We start from the raw sequence: 17,437 nt of genomic DNA on the forward strand, positions 1-17,437 counted from the left end.
TTGAACATTTAGATGTAAATGAGAACTGAGAAGCCTGTATGTCGTATATAGCGTTTCCTTTAACAAATTTCCTAATGAGCCACGTAGCCGAAGGTAGTTATTTATTTGAAAAAACTAAAAATGTTGGCTTTTTAGCCCTCGATGTTTTATGTTAAGGTATGATGTGTTTTTGACATTTTAAAAGGAACCCTGTGTTTTTAACTCAAAAAATATTTTTTTTTAGCACCATCTATAACTATTATTATTGTTGTCTACAGGAAGAATCCCGGCTCCTAAGAGTAAAGATCATCTCCGGTATTGACTTGGCAAAGAAGGATGTCTTCGGAGCCAGGTACGTTTTGGCTCGTCCTCTGGATTTGGACATTTGCAATTTTATTTTTTTGGGGTATCTAGTGTTTTTTGAATGTTCAAATAGTTAGGGTTCCTACAAAGGCAGCTTCGCTTCCAAGATTATATGACTTTTTATCCATCCCCAAGGATCAAGTAGTTCAATAGCATAACCTCGATGGTGGATCTTCCCCAGAGAGTTAGCTTGAGATTCCAGAGTAAATCAGAAAGTTTCCAACATGTCTCCATCTCTTGCGTGATTCGCAAGTGAATAGGTGCCAGCTAGGCCGTTCCAAGAAGAGTCTACATTCTTTTTGGGTTTTCTACCTCTCCGATGAGGATGCGGAAAAGTACAGCTGAAAACACTACAGGTGGGGAGTTATGCATCACCTTGTGTTTGTTTGACACACCGAGAGTAGGCTTACACCCCAACGGTGTCCCATTTCGGCCTTCTAAAAGTTGGAAGGTTCTCAAAATCCAATTCATGCCCTTGAATGAAATGATATCTGTCTCGCAGACACACGTTGAGCAGTCACGCTATATGTTGCTCTTTACATCGGGAGAGAACACGTTCCAAACCGCATTATGCCTTTCCATGATTCAATTTACCTAGTCTCCGAGAGGAATTTGTTTTTCAATAAAACAATAGCAAATCCTACAAAGTAAAGATTAGATAACGGTGATAGAATTAGATCTTATCGTACCTCCCACACAATACAATGATTAGAGCGAGCGGGTAAATCGATGGACGAATTCTACCCTTACAAAGATGTTGTGATTATGGAATTGTTGTGAAACTACAAGATTGTCCGATCCATTATATACTTGATTTTTAGTGGTAAACACATCAATTTTGCAGCATTTCATGTGTAACATTCACGTGTTGGAAACCTACTTTGAGTATGGCGCATGAGCAGCCTTCTTAACTTCCCTTTCTGCGTGATTAGTCCTCCCCATGAAATTAGCGTTCCCCTGTTTTTAAGTAGTTGATTGCGTTTTAAGGGTGGGTGAGGAGGGGGGGGATTGATTAGATATGCTAGTTTTGCTATTTATGAGTGAGAGAAAAGTGAAGCGCGAAACGCGTCAAGTCTTCAAGAGATAGACGTTTGCTGTGAATTCTCCAGCAGAGAATAAATATAGATTTATTCCTCCAAAAAATACTTTACAGATTGAAAAGCAGCTCCGGAGTGCCTCTCTTTTGTTCTTTGTTGAATATTGATTATGTTGAACTGGTGAAGTGAGATAGAGAGGGGATTTTATCCGTTTATGCTCGGTGTGAGTAGACAATACAGATTGAGGGACTTTAGGCTTCCAGGCTGGTTTTTAACCGAACATTTTCTTCTTCTGAGCTGGTGTACTTCAAAGAAACTATTATTAGTAGTAGTACTATGATTATTATTATTATTATTTATTATCAGTACTATTATTATTAGTAGTAGTATTAGTAGTACTATTATTATCAGTACTATTATTACTACTACCGGTATTAGAAGTAGCAGTAGTACTATTATTATTATCATTACTATTATTATTATTAGCAGTAGTAGTAGTACTATTATTATCAGTGCTATTATTATTATTAGCAGTAGTAGTACTATTATTATTATTAGTGGTGGCGTTGTTAATTTGATTACTTTTGCCCAATTATTGATTCCCCATCCAACAGCCTCCGTTTGACCTCCATCGTTTTATTTGTGAAACCATCCGCAGGTCATTTAAGCCGTTCCCCCTTACGTTTGAGGGCATATCAGTCTGCTTAGTTGGCTAGTATGCCAGTAACATGGAAGGGTTAATTGCCTGATGACTATCTGTTTGCACAGAATACCCACAATTCTATGGCTTCCATTGCATCTTCCAACAACCTCCAGCTTCATCGATAGCCCATCTGTAAGTTGAGGTTAGTTTGTAGATTAGACACATGTTTGTGATACCGTTTATTGAGCTTTATTTATCCGAGTGTCCTATATGAGTGACGCTCAGCTGATGTGCTGAGTGAACGTTTTCACGTTTAGTGAGTACAGGGAATTAAGCCAAGCGTGTTTCTGCAGCTGCCAATGCAAATATTAATAGCGGCACTAAACAAAATACAGTCCTAGAGGAATACACAACGTATCCATTTTCATTATACATGGTTATTAATTAGATTCATCTAATTAGAGTCAGGAAAACCTGAGGCTTTCAACGTTACCCCAACGTACGGCATGGGAAGGATGTGAAGGCTTTTCTATAACAGCAGTAATAAGGACTTGAGAAATATCCTTCGAAATGAATTGTAATTTATCTGCACTTTGTAGTTTATAAATTTGTATGTATCTAGCTGTCTCGTATTCATAGTTTTTTTTAAATTTTTTGTAAGGAGTCTGAGAGATGAAGAATAGTCGCGTGTAATTGTAAATGTTTTCTTGATTTAGGATGGAAAGCATGATGGGACAACATTAATAAATAAAAATAAATATTATTACACGTTAGGGCCCCCTGTGAATTATAATAGGCGATTTGTTTTGATCTGTGCAAACCACTAAATTATCCCAGCTTTGGAAATATAACCATGCGTTCCTTTATTTGCTTTATTTTGCCTACGCTCTACCCCATCGCCCCAAGCTGCCTTTTTTTCTTAAGACTCTGACCTTAACCAGTCTGTGGTCCTGTCTCATATTACGCATAGCCATATGCCTATCCCAGGAATGTTTAAACCTCTACCACTTTTGCAAGGAGGCTGTTCCACTTATCTTCCACCCTCACAGTAATGTAAACCCCCTAGTGATTTATAAAGTATTTAATAAACCAGTTACCAGTTTAACAAATACTGGGCAGGCCATAGTCGAATGAGCTTTTTGAGCATGAAACAGATCCTCTCTAAATGGTTAATCGACATTGTAGAGAGATTGCCTTCTATCGCCTTGGGACATACAGCTCCACCAATCAGCCTTGTAATTCCTTCTTTGAATAATTGGCTTGTACTGTACAACGTATTTGTAGCCCTTCTCTGGGATGCTATGTGCCTGCACCATGCCACCAATGGTCTAGGATGTATTTAAATGAAATAAAGACTGCATTGTGCTATTCTATAGAGATAAAACATTTAATTGTAATTAAAGTCTCCACCTTGGACCCTTGTGACTTATGTGAGAAACTCTATATAAGTACCTAACCACATGATGAGTGTGTGGACTTAATTTATTTGTATAATCCCCTTCTAAAATTAACCAGTCGGTAATTCTACGAGGTCATTGGTTGAAGTGTTTTATGGAACTTGAAGCCATAACACTTGTGTTTCATAGTAAACGTACAAGTAGAGTTGGTAAACATAAAGTAAATGCACCCCTGCCCAACAAACTACACGTCGGCGAGCACAGGGCATAAATCAAAAATGAGTTTTCCATAAAGGAGCAAATATGATTTTACAAGCAGAAAATCGAAGAGGCGAATAAGGCGAGTCATATTATCTGTATCGCTTTCAAAACCAGCCTAACCAGACCGACGTCGTGTGACTCATTTTATTAGGGCCACGTTAAAATCCCCTGTATTCTAGGATTAAAGGGACAAACCTAGCTTCTCCTTTATGGTACATTTAACGTCTTCTCTGTAAGGCCTGGCGAGCGGAAGGCAGAGGCTAAAACTCCTAAGGGGAAATGCAAAAAAGCTTTCCGTAAGTTTTGTTTTTGGTGTTAATGTACATAAAAACTGGAGATATAACTCTACAAGTGCTTCTTAACAGACATTATATTGGAGAAAGACCAGAAAGAGAATCCAAATATACCTTGGTCTCTTATCCAAGAACCGTGGGAGTCTTCTCCTCCATCTGTGTGGGGTAAATAGATCAGTGGGAACGAGAAATATTCTTTATGTACGTTGAGCCAATCCAAGTTTTATTTTGTGAAGTTAAGAAGTCAGGGCTCGCAGTTCATATATGTTTACATATATATATTGATTGGTGTGCCAGCATCACAGCACGTCCACAACGTTATCATCATGGGCGAGCGATCAACAAAGCTCACATTGGTACTTCATTATAACCCTCAATGATTTAGAATTAATGTTCAGAATCTCGAACATTCCATACAATTCATTTATAACAGGACTTTCTTTGGATAATTAAGAGGAGATGTTCCTGTTTATGACTTTAAATTCTTGCTTTGTTTTGGAAATTGGGGTATTTTATCACAGTTCATGGCCATGTGACCCTTCGTGGCCATATGGATGCAGTTGGGTGGAAGGGCTTTACCAAGACATTTCATGTAACTTTATGACCTGTTACGAGGCATTTTACTTATGGAGTAAGGCATTTAGATGAATATATTTACAGAATTTACTCTCTAATCCATTTCATCTTATGACCTGTGATATCCAGGCACCACAGGCAGCGTTGCGTTTTGAGTGTGTATGTGTAAGACATGCACCTCCTGAATGTAAATGAGCTCCAAACTACCCAGTATCTGTACCGGGTAGCCTAGCGCTCAACGCTGCAGGCTCATGCCTAGTGTGTGGCTCCAAACCCTTTGCCCCCAGGATCCTGGAATTAAATGTTGGCGGGTATTAGTTACCCCAACTTCTTCCCCACAACCTCAAACCGCTTCACGTGCTCTGGCACGGGCTCAAAATTCTTTGATGGGTATAAGGATATTCTGGATTTGATTCCTGTTTTAATTATAAATTGAGACTGGGAAAGATGAAATTAAGATGCGTTCAACCCAACCAACCGAGCAGTTTATTCATTATGTTTTGTCGTTTCGTTTGCAGAGCCCTTCGATGTGTTGCACAGATTTTGTCCCTCAAGAGGTTAAAGTGAATGCCATTCCTTGGCTCTAATTAAAGCCCTTCTGTAGTGAAGGGCCGTGGTGTATGGGGTGCCGCTGTGCGGCAGCCATATCCTTCTTATTTTCCTTGCCGTCCAAGCAATCTGTCACTTCTGCTCTGCTGAGCCTCTGCACGGCAATGCTGATGTCTAATTTACACTAATTAGATAAGGGGTAGGCAAGGAGCAGCTCCACGGCTGTTAATTAACTACAACCCCTGTAATCCGAATCCAGACAGTGAAGAATCACAGGGTACTTGACCCAAGTTAAAATTTGGCATGTGGGGCTCCTTATTCCGAAATCCGCTGGAATTGCTACCGTAGGTTTTCATGAATTCATTTCTAAAATGATTAGTCTGCTTTGCTCCCTTTCTTTACCATGCTTTGGTTTGGTGCTTTTTGGATTGTAGGGAGATGAGCTTGAATTTTAATGAGGGCAAATGAAAACCTTCTTGCCCAAGACTTCAGAGCCTTCTTCCCTCGTATGTTGTCATACTATATATATTGTGGTAAAGAAACTAATTATTTTTAGTTTTATAGTCCCCCCCCCCCACACACACACACATGTTCTGCCGACAGTCAGAAAATGGTGTGAAACTCTCCTTGTCAAACAAAAATCCTGACTCCATATCATACTGCCTGTGATAAACAATAGAATGGCTCGGTCCCAATGACCCAGAAAGACACGCTGACTAGCGGAATCTGTCACTGCTCGTGATGCTCGGTGCCTGTTTTATTAAGAATGACTGTGTTTGTAGTTCCGCAGCAGCTGGAGCGCTGCTTGTGGACAAACTCTGCCCACATGAAACCATACCTGGGAACTTCACTAGGTAGATTTATCTGGAGCTCTCCCTCTCCTTGGGGAGTGGCTTCAGGCGGGCGTGTGGCCATGTACTCCAATAGGCAGGACTAGCACTGTATGGAGGTGGGGTTAGCTGTACATAAAGGCACGGCTAGCCCCAAACAGTCTTCGGCCGAGAGGAAATCGGGTGAGGATGGCTAAACACCTCTCCCCATTCCCGGTTATAAACAAAAGTCACTCGGGGACCCAGGGAAACCGCTTTTCACCCCGAGACTCCGGGTCAAACCTAGAGGTCTGACTATAACCCATGTACTGTTCCCCATTTACCCCCTGTAGTTTAGCTGCGAACTGTACTTGTTAACCTGAGATGTTACCTTTCTTGTGTAAAAATGCACCTAGAACACCACAGCAGTCGAAAGTGATTATAAATTCACACGACTTGGATAAAAAATAAGAGACTTGTGTCTTTCTGTCTTGTTATCATCATTACCGAAGCGTGATAGAGCAGCCACCAAGTAGAACTGCCAGTTCTGAGCAATTGCTGCGCACAGTAATAAGATGAGATTACTCGGATCTCAATTCCGGAGTTCACTGGGTTGCTTTGGGTAAAAACAAATCTTGCTGAGAGTGACAACAGCTAGGATCATAAATACGGTGTTATGTACTGAGCCATGTCTGTTTTCTATTAATATGTCTCATTCGCTCTGGCTAAACACAATGTCAAGCCTCTAGAATCTGTGTTAAAGGGAAGCTCCAGCCGTCATATGCACTTTAATAGCTTTAAGTAGAATCCCCCCATATTTGCCCCTTTACCATGCTCTCAGTTGGTTTCCATCCTCTCATTTACCGCCTATTTGCTCCCGCACCAACCTGTGGATGGGGGTTTATTGAGACACCCATGCTCAGAAAGCACTCCGTTTAATTTTAATGGGAGAATTTTGCATTTTTTTTTATATATATATAAGGCATAAGAAAGTATTTACAATATACATTAACATGCATTATGGGAGGATTCCCTTGGACACCAGGGTATTTTACAGTTTTGTGCAAACCAGCCCAATGGTGCTTATGGGTAAAACATAGGATTATCCACCTTGGCGTTCTATTTTCTGCATTTATATGATTATTCCTCCACATTGTCATTTCCCACCCATTGGTAAATTACTGATTGTGGCTGATTGGTTCAGTCTGCCTTTGTAAGAGAATGGAAAGAACTGTAGGGCAGGAAATTGGTCCGATAATCCTAGCTCTACCAAAGGCTGCTACCCTTCTTGGCTTCTGTGATGTGTAAATATCTCTAAAAGAATTACACGGATTTAAAAACATGACTCCAAACTGCACATAATCTGATTTCCTGTTACCTACCAGTTAGAAATACCAAATGTTGATGACGTCCGTGTTTTGTTTGCCTCTGAGTTACAGAGACATTTTACAGTCTATAGCACGTGGGATGAAAGGCGCCACAATGGACATTTACAAGCTTCTGATGAACTTTTAACAATCCTTGCTCGGGAAACATTTCATGCTTTAATGTAAGAATATTGTGATCTAATAAGCAGTGCATTACAGTAATAGCTTGATATGTTAGAGTGTAGCTTATATGTCCCTGTCTTTGTATTAGTATTTTAGCTGCTGTGGACTGAAATAATATAAGCATTTCTTGTACTTCCTCATAATTACACTAGGTGGCGACATAACATGTCAGACGTAGGACATTCACCTTTATAGCGGTTAGCGCATTTCCGCGTATTTAGTAAAACTACTTTTAGCTTAATAAATTGCTAATTTAATAAATTAGAAACTACACAGTACATATATCTGTTTTTGTAGATATTTTGTTTAAAGTTAAGTGACTATTTTTCCTTATGATGAGAGCGGTGTTTTAATGGTATGCAACTAGTATTATTTAGTTAGTGATTAGATAAACTCCTTTCTCCTACACCCTGGCAAATGCTACCTGACCTAACCAACAATGATAAGCAACTTAACAACAGGAAAGATATAACTTAATTGGGAGGCCCTAAGGGATTACCCGCAGCTCCAAAACTGCCTCCTCCATGGTCTGACGATTCTTGACATGGATTGACAACTCAATGCTTGAAGGGATTTAAGGAGGGAGGGACATTTATTTCAAATGAGGAAAAATGTTAGAACAAGAGCCCTTACTCAAAAACTATAGGGTTGGAGGCTTAGATGTAATGTAAGGCTGCTTTACTTTGGTGGTAGATAAGTGGAACAGCCTCCCAGCAGAGGATGATACAGTGAGGGGAAGTATGCATGCATGGGATAGACATATGGTGATCCTGAACCTAAGAGGAGACCAAGGACTGATTAATGTTTGTGCCTTTACAGCAGAGAGAAAAAAAAAGTCAGACTAGATGGGCCGAATGGGTCTGATCTGCTGTCACATTCTCTGTGTGTTATCGTCAATATATTAGATCATAGAGTATATTTATGTTTGTACGCAAAGGCATGTGAGATTAACCAAAAACTTTTTTTTTTTTTACAACTTAACCTAGTTTCAATTAATAAACAAAGATTAATCTATTTCAGCTCTGTGTTCAATCTATGAACTTTATATTATATTTTACCTCTGTTATCCCTTGTTATACCATCCTGCGTTTTAATTGGAGGCTTTACGATCCTTTTCTTGGCTGAGATTGTGGTCATTTTCAATTCTTTAATATCCATTCAACATTCGGATGAGTTTTAATACCCTTGTTCTCATTAGAACTACCTGAACACCTGCGGTAATGGCGTTTTCCCCAGGCTTGTTAATGTCTTTATCGGCTAAGATGGGTGCATCCACGCCAGTTGATCCTGCCAGATGTCTGGTGTGATTTACATCTCTGTGTATTTAACAATACCAACCCATGAATCATTTATAACGTTATATATTAGCCTTGTGAAAACTGCAATAGTCTTGTTCCCTCTTTCTGTGTTACCTTTTTTATTACACGTATGCTTATACATTACATAAAATTGTTGCATTGTATTATTTTGACTCCATCTGTGATATCCTCAGAATATCCATTTAATGCCCCTTGTATTGTAAGATCTAATGACTCGAGCCACAAGGCTTATATAAGTTATTGTCTGTACACCATCCATGCTCTCCTCACTGCTGTCTTATCCCGGTCTTAAAAGTGTCCAGCGTTTCTGCATACTATGAAAGTTGTGCTGACTCTGATCAGTCCTCCATAATGTAATTGTGCTCTTTGGGAAGATCACTCTTGTAACTGGTCCATTAAACAGAGGCACAGTGGGGGGCATGATCCCCCAAGAGGGCAATTGTTCTGTGTTTTGTGTCAGAGGGACTACTGTCCCCCTACATCTGCTGCCCTAGGCCTAGTCATCCAAGGCCAGAACACAACATTGTGTACAGCCCATTGTACACGGTTACAGACTCTGCTGGAGCTACGTAAATGTAAAATATTACATTTATTTATTTATTAATATTTGCTATCCTACTGCCAAAGGCTAGATTAAAATGATTTGGGCCCTGCAGACGATTTGGGTTCCTTTGTCTTACAGTATGTTATGATCTTCATAACAATAATGAACAAACACAATCTTAACTAATAACACACAAATTATTGTATCGTTCTTGTCCATATTGAATACATCATCCAAACATTCATAGTGTGGGTTGGAAAAAGAATGTGAACCACTAGGCTAATCACTTCAACAAAAGCTAATTGGAGTCAGGAGTTGGCAAACCTGAAGTCCAATCAATCAAACAGGATCGGAAGTGTGTGTTAGAGCAACTTTGACATTAAAATAACACTCACATTTTAAAAATGCTATTCTCAAGACGCACCTGCAGATGTGAACCATGCCTCCCAAAAAACGAAATCTCAGAGGACCTACAATTAAGAATTGTTGATTGCATGAAGGTGGAAAGAGTAACGAAGTAACCTCAAAGAGTTGACATAGTCATCAGTAAACAGTTAGAGAAACTAGAGACAATTTAGTACTGTGGCTACTTTCCCTAGAAGTGGACAATCAGCCAAGATGACTACAAGGGCACTATGCAGAATGCTCAATGAGGTAAAAAAAGGCTTGAATGAATCATCTGAACTGCTTAACATCTATGTTCATGAGTCTACCATCTACAAAACATTGAACAGGCATGGAGTCCAAGACAGGACACCACAGAGGAAGCCAATGCTCTCCATATATACAGTATACACACACACACACACACACACACACACACACACACACACTCTACTTGCCGCATCCTCCACTTCCCTCCTGTATGTTCCTTGTGGCCTGCTGCTCCCTTCACTAAGCAACGTGCGGCAATCATCCTCCCTCACTGACACTGCAGGAAGTGATTGCCGCATGTCGCGGGACCCGGTCTGTTCGTCATTTCATTGAACAGGTGGGGACCCATCGGAACGTCTGGGCCCTGGAGCAATTGCTCTATGTGCTCCCCCTGTTAATTCGGCCCTGCTACTGCCCCTTGGTAAAAAATCTCCTACAGAAAACATAAAGATGACCTTTGAGCCTTGCCCTGTCATAATGCAGTTTGATGTAGTTCTAGAATATCGTTATTATCCTGTGAGAAAAAATTTGCAAATTGTGTTAAGGTGATAACTTAATCATGGATCAATGATGTATTTGCGTGTCCCTCCGACGTCACTGCGTGATCTCAGATTAGGTGAGTAATGTGTTGCTGTGACCAAATATAACTGTAAATATATGAGCAATCCAGTTTCAATTCAATATTGTGCCTGAAAGAAGGTTCTAAGTAGTCTTAAAATCTTGCAATATCCTCTTTACTAGATTTACTAATTTTCTTTGCACAGTCCCATTTATCGAAGATACCACCATATTCCGAATACAAAGAAACCTTCCTTAAAAAAAATAAAAAAAATCTTGTTCTAACAAGACGGAAAATCTTTTCCCAAATGGCCTCATTATAATGAGAATTGAAAAGGGAAAGGCTCCTTTGTTAATGAATTATTTAGCAGTAGGTCCTCTTCCAAACCATAACATTGAATTAGTCTGGGGTTATGCATATGAATGCTATATGACGCCCTCTAGTGGGAGATAATGCTAACTTTCAGGTTCCCTAATTGTTTCCCATGCGCTCTCCCCTCTCTCTCCTTCCTCTCTCCTTCCTCTCTCCTTCCTCTCTCCACGTTTATTGTTTTTACTTCTTTCAATGTAATATAGAAATAGCCTGAAAACACTCCCTTTACTGTACACTGACATGCTAATGGAATTTAGCATTTTTAATGTTATTTGCTTTTATTTAAATAGAGACAGTCATTTCCACAACGTGTCTTACAGCCCTTGCATTCAAAGAGCCTGAGAAAACTAGAACTAGACTAAGACAAACTGATGTTCGCAAGTTTAAAATAGAGGTATAAAAAATATATTGGTCAACCTATTTGGGGTAATGTTTATTGATTCCAGAATGGAGAGATTTACAGTTATAAATCTCAGTTATAAATCTGTTTATAGAATGCAATGATATATGCAAAATATCAAACACCATTTTTATATTGGTGCCAGTAGCTTTATTATTTTAATTAACTTTCATTTATTCCCATGCAAACTGCGCCCTCTGTAGACTACTCGATGATATAGCAGCTGGTGTCTGCATCTCACCGGGTCAGCCTGTGATAAATATAAAATAAATGGGTCATATTATTATTTATTGTTTTAAATAGCTTCATCATATTCTACGGCGCTGTACAATGGGTAAACAGGACAAAACAGGTAATATTTAACATAACTAGTCGACTTACGGAAACAAGAGGTAAGGCGGATAGCCCTGCTCAAACAAGCTCACGAATATTATTGTATTATTTTAAAATACAATGCTAGAAATAAAGCTATTTTTTTCCTTTAATTGCAAAAGAGTAATTTACTGGCAATTAAACGTTAGTTTTAAAGTCGTCAATCCACTTTTTTTTGTGTGTTCCTTTTTGCATTTTAATTGAATAAAGTGCCTTTGTCCCTGATCCTATAACCACTCAATTGTTGTAACCTACGTCAGTGGCGATACAGTGTCGTCATCATGTTTTGTACGGGAAATATATAAATAAAAGGATAAACAAAATTAGAATTCTGCTACTTGTTCTTGTATGAATAAGCAGATAACCTTGGGTGAATCTTTTCAACGATGGATGTTTCTTGCGATCTAACGGGGGTTTGCAGTCCTTTAACAAGCGTACATAGCTGACACTTATGATAAAATTGTGAATGTGGCCTCTAAACTGAGGAATGATGCGCTAAATACTGCATTGTGGCCCTTCCATGATTGTAAAGGTGCTGTCAGAAATACTGATATTAACATATTTATAACTAAATGCAGCAATAGAAGTAACTGCTAAACCATGTAAAACTTTTCTTTGCACACATGGATTTACAGGGAGATCTTATTTGTCATGTGATACAGAAGCAGCCGACGTTGATTGATAGTTAGCTGTAGAAAATATCCCTGCTGGTGTTTGTGCTTAAATCTTTAAATGAAAGCATAAATGACAGGTCAACTATGGATTATTTGCTAGATGCTAGAAAGTCCATTGCTTTGTCTTAGTAGACCAAAGCAGTACAAAGCAAGCACTCCTGTTAAGGGACTACAGAGACCCAGAAGTTTGTTCACTAAAGGGAGAATTGTCAGGAGACTTTGGAGAAATCTAGCTGGCTTGAACTTTTGGACCTTCGTAATATGTAGTGAAGTCAGGAAGCTGAAACACAATCGTACTGTGAACTCTCCATTTTGTGTATAGACCATGGTACATTAGTTTAAATCTGAATGAATTTAGAATACTTGCGTGCGAGGCATTGTCTGGGATTGTGTCAGACCTGTTGAAAGTATGGGTCAAGGCATGGAGCAAGTAGTATAGTCTTTCAAGTGAAGGTTGAGGCAGGCATCAGTCGGATGACAGTCTTGACTCGGTGTTCGGTAGAGTCGTGACATGATGGACATCGGGACGATGGCTAGAAGTCCCTCTGTCAAAACATTTTTGACCAAAATACAGCTGCTGGAATCTGGAAATGCAGTTTGTGTTATGTCCTTGAATTAAGATTCCTGCTTGTACAAATTGGTACCCCCATTGCTACCAGTGCAAAAAAGGACTGTTTCAGTTCTCTCTGTACAACAATAGTACAACAAAACAATAAGGTTTTCTGCTGTACTCTTTTAGTTCAGTTCTTGACTCTAGAAGAGCAAATATTTGGTCGACAACCAACTTTCAAGTTGAAAGTAAACTATATGAACGTTCAGTATTAACTCTGTGTTAGGTGCTTGTTGTTGGCCCAAAGCTGATTTTCTAGGGTCATGTAATTATTACTCCTCTGAGTAATATCAACAAAAATAGATAGATCGTGGCAATCTCTGAATTCCAAATCAACAGGTAAAGCATACGGCCTGCGAGGGGGGCTTTTTTTGTGTTTTCCTGGGCACCATCTTCCAATTTTGGCCCTAGTCTTTGACATGGAAAGGGTTAATCCTTTTGGATGAAAATATGACAGTGAAAAGTCAACACGAATAATATTGGTCTCCTGTGCCCCTTCAAAATGGGTGGCATGACTAACCATAGAGCACCCAAGCATTTCACGGTAAAGGTAGATACATACTACACCAAATTATGCCACCGAAAAGTCTTACTTGTTGTCGGTGGCAAAAAAAAATATGGAAAAAGATAGATCCTGGATATGGATACTCTGACAAAATCATAACGTACCATCTGGCTCCCTTACACTTGCCAGATGAGCTTGTCTGCTCTTCTCCACTTAACATACTTATTAATGAGAGAAAATGCTCTTCATGACATCGGCATTTCATGCTTGATGTCACTAATAGATAGAAATATGTGTGTGTGTGTGTATATAATATAACATATATAACATATATGTAAATATTTTCATTAACCTGATCAAAGCAATAACAACAAAATGCAATCGGTGCCTAATACTACATTGGGCTGACTTGTCATTCATGTCCAGTGGGGGACTGGCTCGGAAATGCCGGATTTCAGCCGGACCCCGTGGACGGTACATCTGCTCACCAGACTGAATGATTGCAGGGGCTCTTCAGCTCTAGTTTCCGCTAACCCTCAACCTGGGCATATATAACTATATACAATATATATATATTGATAAAAAAATAAAACGGAACTTAAATCTGCACTTGGGACGGGGTAAAGAAGAGGAAAAAGGCATTAATAAAAGTTGTAGGACTGGAGATAAAGACAGAGAACACCTGGGGGCATTGGTAGTCTCTTATAAACTTTTCAATCTTCAGGCCATGCTGATCTAGGGAGAACCTTTTGTGATACCAAAAGTTGCAAGCACAATATTTTTACCCAAATTACACTATATATACACCCCATGCGTAACCATTATCCATCAAATACACAATGTAAGCTTTTTCCTACCTGATAAATTGGGATCTGTTCACTAACAAAGGTGTTAGTTGACTCTTTAATACACATACAGTACATTTTATATGGCTTCAGCCATTTCTTTGGGACAGGATTAAGTACCTGTGAGACAGGGCTGTGGTATTAGGGTCAATGGGTTCTTTAAAGTCTGAGATGCTTACAGAGCCTCCAGATTTGGTCTGCCATAGTTCACCGTGGTTCTACGGTGTCAGGACACTATTTCTGCACTACATGCTATGCTGGTAAGAGCACTGCATGGAACTTAGGACCCTTCAATGTATCATTTATTATATTATTACTCATTTAAAATGGCCTAGCTTATGGCTGATGGCACCCCATACTTTTCACTTTGGGCACATGTGGTTTTGAATTGATATTTGACACTTGGGGCACAGCCCCCCCAAATACATACATACATATATATACTCATACATACAATACTTAGGCAGGTGTGAAAATTTTTTGTAAAGTATTGGAAATGCTAATTGTTAATTTGTTAAATGATAAAACGAGTGAACATCCGAAAAATGTAAATCAAATCAAAATTTAGTGTGGTGCCTTTGCATTTAAAACCGCATCAATTCACTTGCACAAAGTCAGGGATTTTGTAGGCATCTAGGTGTATGATCAAAGAATTATACCGAACAGGTGCTAATGATCATCAATTTAATATGTAGGTTGAAACACAATGATTAACTATAACAGAAACAGCTGTGTTGGAGGAATAAAACTGAGTGAGGAAAAGCCAAACTCACTAACGAACTGAGCACAGCAACAAGACACAAGGTAGCGATACTGTATCGGCAAGGTTTCCCCCAAATTTCAATGCAAACGTGTTTCCAGACATTCTGTCTAAGCTCTTTTGAAGAAGCACCAGGGAACAGGCGATATTGAGGACCTTAGACACAATGGTTGGCCATGAAAACGTAGTGTAGCAGTGGCATCACCTCATCATTAATGGACCCTGGTATACCCATCTACTGTCCTGAGAAGTCTGGTCAAAAGTGGTCTTCACGGAAGACCTGCGACCAAAAAGCCATACCTCAGACAGGGAAAGAGGCCAAGTGACTCAGCTATTCACAACCCCCCCCCCCCAGGAACTGGGGTGCAGAAAAATGACAGCAGGTGCTCTGGAGTCAAAATGGATATTTGGCTGGAGCAGAAGGCAGTTTGTTCCCCTGTAGGGCTGTGTGTAGTACAAGACTAATGAGTGTTTGGAGGAGACAGTGATGCATGGAGGAGGTTTTCTGACATTTGGTCAGAATTAGTGGTCTCCTCAATGCTGAGAAGTACAGGCAGATACTTATCCATCAGGGAGGCATCTGATTGGCCCCAAATCTCTTTGCAGCATGACAGCCATCCCCAAACATACAGCCAAAGTCATTAGGAAACATCTTCAGCATAAAGATAAACAAGGAGTCCTGCAAGTGAACATCATAGAGTTTGTCTGGGATAAGCAACTGAGGTGCCTCAATCCACAGAAGGACCGTGGTTAGTTCTCCAAGATGTTCCCAAGTGGTCACACCAAATATTATTATTATTATTATTATTATGTTTTATTTATATAGCGCTTAATTCAAGGGGTCTGACAAGACGAGATTTGACAGACTAAGACAAACCGATACATTAGGTGGAGAGAGCCCGGCTCCAATTTCTTCTGTTCGCTAATTTTGTTAAATTATAAAATTAAACTATTAAGTCTATTTTTGAAAGTATTCTTTTGTGCAGCATTTTTTCACAGTTTTGCGCATTACTGTATTTTTTTTTCGGTTGCTCTATTTTCTTCTAGCATGTTTCCTATAGAAAGCTCCGAGCCTCACTGACACACTGTATCTCATTCACTGCCTTTTATTCTGTCGCTTTGGCATCTTGATAAATTGCTTTCAAAACAAAAAAAAGAGCATCAGACAAACACTAATCTGGATGTTTGCGCTCAAACAATACCCGTGCCAGGATTCCGTCTTCAATTTTGTTTAAATAAAAGCCGTGAACTTACTGTAGGGGTCATATTGCTCTTGATTTTCATACAGCTATAACATAAATAAGTTGTTTTTCTATGGTTCAATAGAAGTCATCCAACTATTGTATTATTTAGAATGACTTAGTTGTTTGCTATATTTTGAATGACCAAAAAAAAGGTTAACCCTTTGCTTACTAAGGGTGTTGTATCATTAGGTCAGTTTTTGTTTAAACATGGTTCAATTTTGGTGCTCTTTGTGGATGCAGTGATTTCATATTTCTGCCCTAAAGGGGTACATTATATTCAGGGAAGTTTACATTTTTTCTAGTTCTTGATTCGTTTTTAATGTTTTTTACCCCCAATGCTGTTGTCATAGAGTAGCACGCCGTGACTATAGATTCCCTTTGAGTGTTTGTAGACCACGGGGATCTCTGTTGTGACTAGTGGGTACTCCCGACAATGTCTGGGGGGGGGGGGGGGTCTGTGTAATTTTATTGTACTGGAACCACCGGGTCAGTCTTTGTCACCATGGAACAAAGACCAGGTTATCAGTCTAGTGTCCCATGGACCACCATTTCTGAAACACCTTTAAGGTTCTACATACCTCCCAAATGTTCCTCTTTAAAGGTACAATCATTCTTTGGGACCAAAATCCCTCTTTCCTTTCTTCTCCTGATGCCCCTTTTCTAGAAGCTCATAATGTATGCTGGGAATGAGTGTATCAACATCTGCCCTCTAGCCCTGTCTCAAACCATACCAACTAAAGAGCAAAAGTGTCCATTTGCATTGTCTTATTTTATTATATATATATATATATATATATATATATATATATATATATATATATATATATATATATATATATATACATACATACATACATACATACAAGCAAGGGAACTTCTACTTTACTGAGAGGGTGTTAGATAAGTGGAACAGCCTCCCAACAAAAATGGTAGAGGGGTAATAATACAGTGAGGGTATTAAACATGCATGGGATAAGCATACAGCTCCTGAATCTGAGACGAGACCAACGACTGATTAAGGTCTAAATCTTTACATCAGCAAAAACGGGCGACCTAGATGCAATCTGATGTCAAATCCTGTGTTTCTATGTTCTTGGACATCCTGACCGACCTGTCAGAGCT

General features: G+C 39.3%; 1 protein-coding gene across 2 annotated transcripts in view; it reads left to right on the plus strand.

The window, feature by feature from the left end:
- Positions 1-263: 263 nt before the first annotated feature.
- The window catches only part of LOC149284232 (E3 ubiquitin-protein ligase NEDD4-like), a 120,200-nt gene continuing 103,026 nt past the window's right edge, over positions 264-17,437 (plus strand). Inside the window, exon 1 of one of the 2 annotated variants that reach the window (XM_089497041.1) lies at positions 264-331. The gene's annotated coding sequence lies outside the window, so the exon portion shown is untranslated. The remainder of the gene's footprint in view (positions 332-17,437) is intronic. The other variant, XM_089497043.1, reaches the window with a different exon arrangement.

This window comes from Sceloporus occidentalis, unplaced genomic scaffold (assembly GCF_023333645.1).
Source record: "Sceloporus occidentalis isolate IW3139 unplaced genomic scaffold, rSceOcc1.0.p SCAF_97, whole genome shotgun sequence".
NCBI classification, from domain to species: Eukaryota; Metazoa; Chordata; class Lepidosauria; order Squamata; family Phrynosomatidae; genus Sceloporus; species Sceloporus occidentalis.